Here is an 8472-nt window from a genome sequence, read left to right as displayed (position 1 = left end):
GGCAGAGGTACTGTGCCAATTTGGGCGAGGCGGGAGCTCCCAACACCCACATTTATGAGGCCCTATCGGGCGGGTGCAGGAGTGAGGGCATGACCGGTCAGCATGGCAGTACTACTTAAAGGGTAAGGCCTTGTGGGCACAGTGGGTCACCTTGACCAACTACAATCATCAGTCTGGCTGTGCCCACAAGACCATGCCCTTTATGTGGCGACTGACCAGTATTTTGGTGCCCTGGGACTCAGGCCATAACCATGCAGTGTATACCAGCACAGGCAGCCTGACCGAGCCCCCACCCCACCTTGGCCCCTCCAGTGACACATCACTAGAGGAGGGACCCTTGGGCACGCAGCATCCCATCCTGCCCAGCTTCCCGGCTGCAGCCTCCGCCAGCAGCTTGGGCAGCCCTGGCCAGTACCTCCCTCAATAGCCATGCAGCCCCAGACCCCACCATGAGGAATAGCAAACCATGTCACCACCAGCTGTCAGCAATGCCAGCTCCTCCCTGGTAGGGCCCATAGCCAGGCACCTGCAAGCCACACCATGTACACTGTGGACACCAGGTGCAGCCACACACCTTCACCTGCTGGGAAGACTGTGTTGAGCCAGTAGCCATGCCAGCCACAGGCATATGGTAAGCCTCGTACTGGGGGGAAGGCTCTCCCCACCCTGGCCCCTGCTCCCCCTCCCTGCCTGGACCACCTGAACTCTCCTGGCCCTGGGTTACCCCCCACAGCACAGAGAGGTGGGACACAGTGCAAAACTTTGAGCAGCCCAAGCCTCCGCAGTTGGGCAGGCACAGGCTTCTCACCCCAAGGAATGTGTCAGTACAGGCAGCAATGACTTCGGCAGCAGGGGGCAAAGACATGTAGCGCTGCCACAGGTAGCTCTTCAGGTGGCAGTGGAGGTTGCAGGGCAGTCCAGGCTTGTCCCCCATACTGTCATAGCTCAGGGTCCCAAACCAGGAATGCAGGTGTACCTGGGGCACCATGAGGATTAGGAGCAGCAGGGTGTAGTGGGTTGGTCACCTCTCAGTCTGCACAAACAGCATGCAGCAGGGGCACACACAACAAGGGGCTGACTCTGGGACATCTTCCCAGAGAGGCCCCCTGCAGGGAGGACAGGTGCGGCCAGCTCCTTGTCCCAGTTATCCAGGAGCCCCACACCCCCCAAACCTGGGCACCATTGGGTCTTGGACACTGTCCTGGGCCTGGTGGTCTCGTTTGTACCCACCACTCCCCGGCCCCTGTACCTCGCCCTGCAGGCCTCCTGGCAGATGCCCACTACCCTGCAGCAGGCCCCCTCCTGAGCCTGAGAGGAGGTCCTCCATCATCTCCAGCTGGCAGGAGCTTCAGGCCCGGCCCCCCACCCCAGATCTGCCTCCACCCAACTCCCTGCAGTATTTTACTGCAGAATAAATCTAGGCTGGAGTAAATGCATGTGTAGGTGCATCCACCAGGGGCTAAATTTGGTCCATCACTTGAAATACTTTCTCAGAATTTTTTCAGCATCTTAACCAGTATTCACAACATTGAACTTCCCTTTTTTCTGGATTCTTTCCTACCATATTGTCCTGTCTCAGTTATGGGCCAGAATCTGGCATTTGGCCACTCATTCACATTAAGGAGGTACAATTCTTTAGTTCCCTGGCACAGTAGGAATTTGCAAGGTGCAAAGTTCTGTTGCCCCTGGCAAACTAGGTCAGCAATCTAGTATAGAAGTGGGATGGGCAGGGCCCAGCTTCGCCCTTTCTCCTTTGGGTGGTTTGTTCTCTTGGGGTAGTAGAATGAATGTCTTCTCTAGATTTACAAATTGTGATCATGCCTGGCCCAAATCCAGAGGAGGAAGGCACAAAGTGAGGAGGCTTCCACCTCTGAGTTGTTCCACATCTGTATTCTATTCAAAGGGCAAGAACAACTTGAACCCTACTTTTGGTGCTGAGCACTCTTACAGGCAGCACTGAGAGGACACAATCCTGTAGAGAGGCATTTTTCCATGTAGTTAGAAATCATACTATAGACAATGGAACTGCTAAAGATGTACCAATCAGCATTGAGGGAGCTTGTAGAATAGATCAGTTTTAAGGGGGAATTTGAAATAAAGAAGAGGGGCCCTTCTTACACCCTGGGTTTTATGTGGTGTTTATACAGTGTATCTAGAGGCTTCTCAAAAACATCTCCTACAAGCAAAGATCACGGACATGACTAGCAGCAAGGCTCTCTTTATAATGGATTTTACCAAGAAGGTAAGAAAAAGGTTCCTTCTCCTATTATCAGGCATGAAAATTAACTACACTAGATACTTTTGGTTTACTTCAACAAATTAGCATTTAGGGCCTGATTTCCAGAGGTGATAATTATCTGTGACAACTACTGACTTCCACTGGAGTTGTTAGTATTTAGCACTTTGCAAGATTACTCCAACATGTTATTTCAGTTGGCATGCATATGCTCAAAATAAAAAATAAAAAGCATTACCAGTATCATGCATAAAACAATTTGTACTGGAAATGTGTTACCATTGTTTCAAATCCTAATTTAGACAGAGCTTGATGATGTTATGAAACGTTTTTCAAAAGTTTTTATAGCCAATAGTCTTTTTGAGATTTTTATAGCCTGTCTTATAGACAGGTTGGGGAATAAGAGATGTCATCAATAAGAAATATAGTCAATTTAAAAAATGAGTTTAAAAATAATTTTAGGTGTTGTATCTTCCAGAGTTCCCCTGCCACTGCTTGCAGTTTTACAGCCACAATTTCCAGGTTGTAAAGATTACATCTCCTCTGCTGATGTAGGAATGATTCAAACACAAACAATAAAGAAAACTGATTGAATGAGTCCCTGGTTCTAGAATGGACCTCATCTCTCTTTGGAGCTCTATTAACTTCTATTGTATACTAGTGCAGGAGGTTTTGCTAGCTGAAGGACTTAGGCCTTCCTTGTTGAGCAGGAGACAAATTCCTATTCAGAGAGCACTGCCAGATGCACTAAGCAAACCAAACAGCACTAGAATAGGCATGAACTTATATGAATTTCTGATTTGAACACTATATATGTAGCACTGAACTCTCATTAGAAAATGTTCAGGTAAAGCAAGCTAGGGGTATGTCTATGTGGTGCAGGACAGTATGGGGCTTGAGACTTGCAAGCTCCACACCCACCGGCTCTGAAACTAGAAGCAGCATTGCCCTGTTGATTTAGCACTGTGCATATGCTAATTTGTCATAGTGCTTCCAGTTCGAGAAATGAGGGTGTACAGTCAGAGCAGTGCTGCCTTGTGCCATATAGCTATACCCTTGGTTAATATAAAATGAGACTTTCAAATATTCAAATTCATCTTTAATGCTGATCACTTTCAATATGTCTGTTTGCTTGGAAATTGACCAATTTTACTCAGAATGTAAGTGTTATCTTTTAAAAATATCAAATTTACATCCTGTGAAGATAAAGTAATACAAATAGATGAGAATTTCAGAAGTTAGAAGATATTTAAAAGATCACTTGTGGGAGACGAAACAGAATCTGAAAGTGTTTAGCGTACAAAGGCTTCTTTACGATGACTTACATAAATTAAACATCTAAATATTACATCAGGTTACTGTTTTGTGTTTGCTCAAAACCTTCAAAGAGAAATTAACAATAGCCATCCCCCAGTGTAACATAGAAAAGACTTCTTTCTCCCTAGACAATGACATATACTTATGTGAGGATTATATAAAGCTAGCTTTCTGCCACATTTTGAAGCCATATCCATACTGGAATTCAAAGCATGCTAATCAGGACCATGTCTAACAATTGTTCTTGCTAGAAAGGTACTTTAAGTCCCAGAGGACATCAGGTCCAGCCATGGTCTGTCATAGCTTCCAGCAGTGAATCTCAACCAGGGTGCCACAAGATATTTTTAAGAGTGATGGGGGCACAGGGGAGAGGGGCATGCAATATTAGCACTGTTAGATGTGTAAATACTCAAGCAATTTCCACAGTAAGTCCAGAGATTTCAGTTGCTGTATTATTTTAAGAGGTTTCTGAGGGATGACTTGAATCTGACAAGGGGTGTCTTGAGTCTAACAAGGTTGAGAAACACTGACTTACAGGCTACTTTCACTGAACCTATCAGATCTGAGCAAGAAAAAAAAACAGCTAGCTCTGCAGTAAGCACTTATAATCCCTATTTACTCAGGCCAGCTCTCCTGCAGCTTTCTTCCTCACAGCTTCTCTCCACCTGGGGCTCTACCTAGCCCTCTTCTCCCATAAAGTAGCAGCGAGTCCCTGGTTGTCTGTACAATGATGACAACAAGAGATGGAAAAGGGGAAGTGGCAGAAACACCATGGTGCAGACTGAATCAAGGATCCAGAGCTATGCACCCCGCACAGAAACATGTGCTTAAACTGTAACAGATCCTGTCAATCCCAAATTGGCCTCATGAGCCATCTTCAGACCCACAGATAACGCAATCATGGAAGACAATCATCCTCAACTGTGAGGGGCTGCTGCTGATGGTTGCCAAGCACTGTAACTGAGATCAGAGAATGATACCTATTCATAACTATAATCAGGACTCTGAATAAACAGGTCCAGATTGTATAATCATATGATTTATAATTATTCAATTATATAATTGTATAATTAAGGTACAGGCCAATGCCAGAATGGTGGGTACAAACCTACATATGCGGTAGGAACAAAGTATGTAGTTGGGGTTTTATTCCATAATGTTCCCAATACCACTCACTTTTCATTATGAAAGGAGTATCCCTTGTAGTCCCCAGACAGGAAGAGGAGACAAATCCATGTATGGCCCTGCATCCTTCAGGTTGCTTAAACTCCAGGGAGTATTAGGAGGTAGCCAGGACTAATTGTGGCCATGGAGAAGCATGAGAGAGGAAGAAAACTCCATCTTCTCACTGAGTAGTGAAAAGACTGGCCAGTCTGGATCAAAATCATAACTACGGTAAATTTATTCATGAAAGATCCCAGGGAGAGATCTTGTAAATGGACTTCTAGAATTATGTTAAAAAGCATTGAAAAATACTTTTTATAATGGAGGTAGTGATACAGTCTTAAATATACTAATGTTAACAGGCCCCGCAGCCAATTAATATAATTAGAGTTCTGACAATGTGAACACAGTCAGTTTATCAGAATACAGTACATTGCCTTAAAATTGGTTTCATGATTTTGTTTATTTGTTGTTTTAATGAATTTTAAGGTCTCCACTGCCCAGCAAAGTTGGGACCTTATTGTGAAGAGTCTCAACATTAAGTAAAACATAAGTTACCAAAAATAATCAAAATCAAAATGTAACTACACAAATATCTTATGCTGTGACCATCAAATATGTAATGCTGTAATATTTTTGTAAGCAGTAATAATAAATCTAAGGTTTTGATTTAACTCCTATTGTTCCCATGCCCTGAATATTCACATATTGTCACAAACAAAAATAGAAATAATTAATATTTTAATTAGATATTGTATTTTAGTTGGATACCTTTCCTAATATGGCGGTAAATTCATAAGCAAAATCTCCTATTCTGACTTAAATAGCAGAAATATTTCATTAAAATTACTGGCTCAAATTACTATGATAAAAGGAACAAAACCCTGTAAATGCTAAGTTGTACTCAGGGAGCTGTGTTGGTCCTTTCTGCTTGCCTTAACTTCAGAGAGAAGTAGTCAGTGTATATCTCCAGGGTATGAAGTGTGCTGTTCGAAGTACCTACAATGCACACTTAAGGAAAACAAATGTATATTGTTTATTTTGCACAAGTCTATGGTCTCTTAAAAGGTTTGTTTTTCCAAGCAAAAAATCTGGGAATTCACTGGAGGCTAGTACTTTGAACATTTGTAAGGGTCAAATGCTTTGTAAAATTAATAGCATTATCTTTCCAGATGTGGAATTTACTTTTGACATTAGGCAAACTCAGCTGCACAGTTTAACTTAGCTAGTGCAGAATGGAACAAAATGCCCTTTATACTTTGGTAAAACAATATTAAAGTGGGAGGAGTCCATGCAGAGCACCATGACATAAAATACCACATCTCTCTACTTCTACCTTTGCAAATAGGTCATACATACATCAACACTCTGAGAGGGTCGCATGGTTGGATCTAGGCCAGGGGTGCTCAACCTCCGGTCCCTAGGTCGAATATGGCTCCCGGACCCATCTCATCTGGCCTGTGGGGCTCCCAGGGAGTGGGAAATTTGGTGGTAGGGGAACGGTGGCTATTGATACGGTCTCCCTTGCCTGTGCCAAATTCCCAAATTCCGCACAGCTGGTTGGAGCTGGGCCATACCCTCTTCCTCCTGTGGCTGTACTGGGGCCAGGGCTGGGGTGAGGTTGGGAGTGGGCTGTGCCCTCTTCCCTCCCCACCCCCACGGGACTGGGCTGCTTCCTGTCCCCCCATCCCCACCACCACCAATCCGCCTTCGTACTGCCACATGGTGCCTGCTGCACCTGCCCTGAGAGTCAGATTGGGACCAACGGCAGGATCTGGCTTGCGGACATACTGGGCATTGTCTATCCCGCCTGCCAGGGAAAAAGGTTGAGTGCCACTGGTCTAGGTTAGCGGTTCGCAATCGTAGACTGAAAGCACCTTTCAGAAAATGCCAGTTCTTGGTTTTCACACTTTCGTTTTTTTGACTCCAGAAAAACAACAGAGCAGTTTATCTGTTGCAAGGAACTGGGGAAGACCACAATGGTGGATTCCTTCTTGAAATCCTTAGTTTTATCTTGTGAATAGTGTTTGCCTGCTTCACAGTGCAGAGCACCCTGCTATGTCCTTGAGAAGATCTCAAGACAACCCAGTTCACAGTCATCCTGGTCGTGAATCATCGTTTACCCATGGTTCTACCTTGTTATTATTTGTATGGGATGGTTTAGAGAGGGCTGATCCTGCTTCAGGCAGGGGGAGGTTGGACTAGATGACCTCTATACACAGAGGTTGGAATGAAAGCTGAGATAACATGGCTGGCTGTGGCAAGGGAAGCAAGGGGCTGGGGAAAGGTGGCGTCAAGCACCACAGGAAGGTGCTGCTGTGGCAGTGTAAAGTGCATCCCTGGCCTCATCTATGAGACAGCAGGGTGCTCAAGATCTTCCTGGAGAATGGGATCTATAACACTGTCGCCTACAGAGTGCACCGAGCGCAAGACTGTGACCATCGCGGATGTGGTCTATGAGTTGAAGTGCCAGGGATGCACCCTATATGGATTTGGAGGTTAAACACAAAGGCAGAAAAAAACCCAGCCCGGCCTCTCTATGGGCACTTCTACACATGCTCCAGGGTTGGTGGAGGGGCAGCATTTTAATTAGAGCAGCTGCAAGAGCCACTCTAAAATGCTGCTGCATCTCTTGTATGAGCATCACTCCATTTCAAAATGGCAATGGGGGTGCTTGAACTAAAGCTTGTGTGATGAACTTTAGGTCCAGTGCCCCCGCCACCATTTTTAAGTGCAGGGACACTTACACAAGACACAGGAGGGTGCTGGAGCAGGACAATTGCCACACTCCAGCAGACTTGATTAATCGAATCTGCTTGGACAGCTGGAATTCCAGCGCACCGGAGCCTCCTCCACACTCGTGTATAGGCACCCTATGAGTCTGTGCTACCTGGGTGGGGGGAGAAGAAACGTAGAACTGCTTTGGCCAACAAAAATGGTTTTGGGCTGGGGCCCATGGCTTATGAGAAGAGGCTGAGGGAACTGGGCTTATTTAATCTGGAGCAGAGAAGACAGAAGGGATTTAATAGCAGCCTTCAATTATCTGAAGGGGGCTCCCAAAGAGCACTGGCGACACAGAGGGGGTGCACACAAGTGCGTGTGCACCCCCTGAGATTGGTGGTGCACTCCGTGCAAAAAGCACCGCCACACTGCTGGCAGTGCTTGCAGATCGCTGCTTGCCACCCCCTCCTCGCTGCTGACACTGCCAGCAGTGTCTGCATGTGGTCCCCAATCACTGGTGGCGTCTGCCCCGCCACTGTCACCTCTGCAACTGCCTGCGGGGGCTCCCCGCTCACCACCACCATACCCCTGCTGCCGCCTGCGGGCACTCGCCGTGCCCTTCCAGCCTCCGGGGGCACGTGTTGTTCATGCTGAAAAGGATGGAGCTGGACTGTTCTCAGTGGTGGCATGTTCTCAGTGGTGGCAGATGTCATAACAAGGAGCAAAGGTCTCCAGTTGCAGCAAGGGAAGCTCAGGTTAGCTATTGGGAAGAATTTTAGTAAAGCACTGGTAAAACAGGTTCTCCGGGGAGGCCGTGCAATCTCCGTCCTTGGAGGTTTTCAAAACCCGGCTAGACAAAGCTTTGTCTGGGATGATCTAGTTGTGCTGGTCCTGCTCTGAGCAGGGGTGGGACTAGATGCCCTCCTAAGGTCCCTTCTAACCCTCCTGTTTCTGTGATTGTGTGACTCCATTTCCCCACAAGCCCTTCAGGCGGGCAGCTGGGCCGCCCAGCCCCAACCCCAACCCCAACCCCA

At 46.5% G+C, this 8472-nt stretch overlaps 1 pseudogene; it reads left to right on the top strand.

Annotated features, from left to right (window-relative positions):
* The first annotated feature begins 6960 nt into the window (after nt 1-6960).
* Nucleotides 6961-7220, top strand: LOC109324864 (annotated as a pseudogene).
* Nucleotides 7221-8472: the final 1252 nt, after the last annotated feature.

The sequence above is a fragment of the Crocodylus porosus genome, unplaced genomic scaffold (assembly GCF_001723895.1).
Source record: "Crocodylus porosus isolate Cpor-Errol unplaced genomic scaffold, CroPor_comp1, whole genome shotgun sequence".
NCBI lineage: Eukaryota > Metazoa > Chordata > Crocodylia > Crocodylidae > Crocodylus > Crocodylus porosus.
The sequence above is the reverse complement of the archived record's forward strand: the minus strand, read 5'-3'. Positions and strand labels throughout refer to the sequence as shown.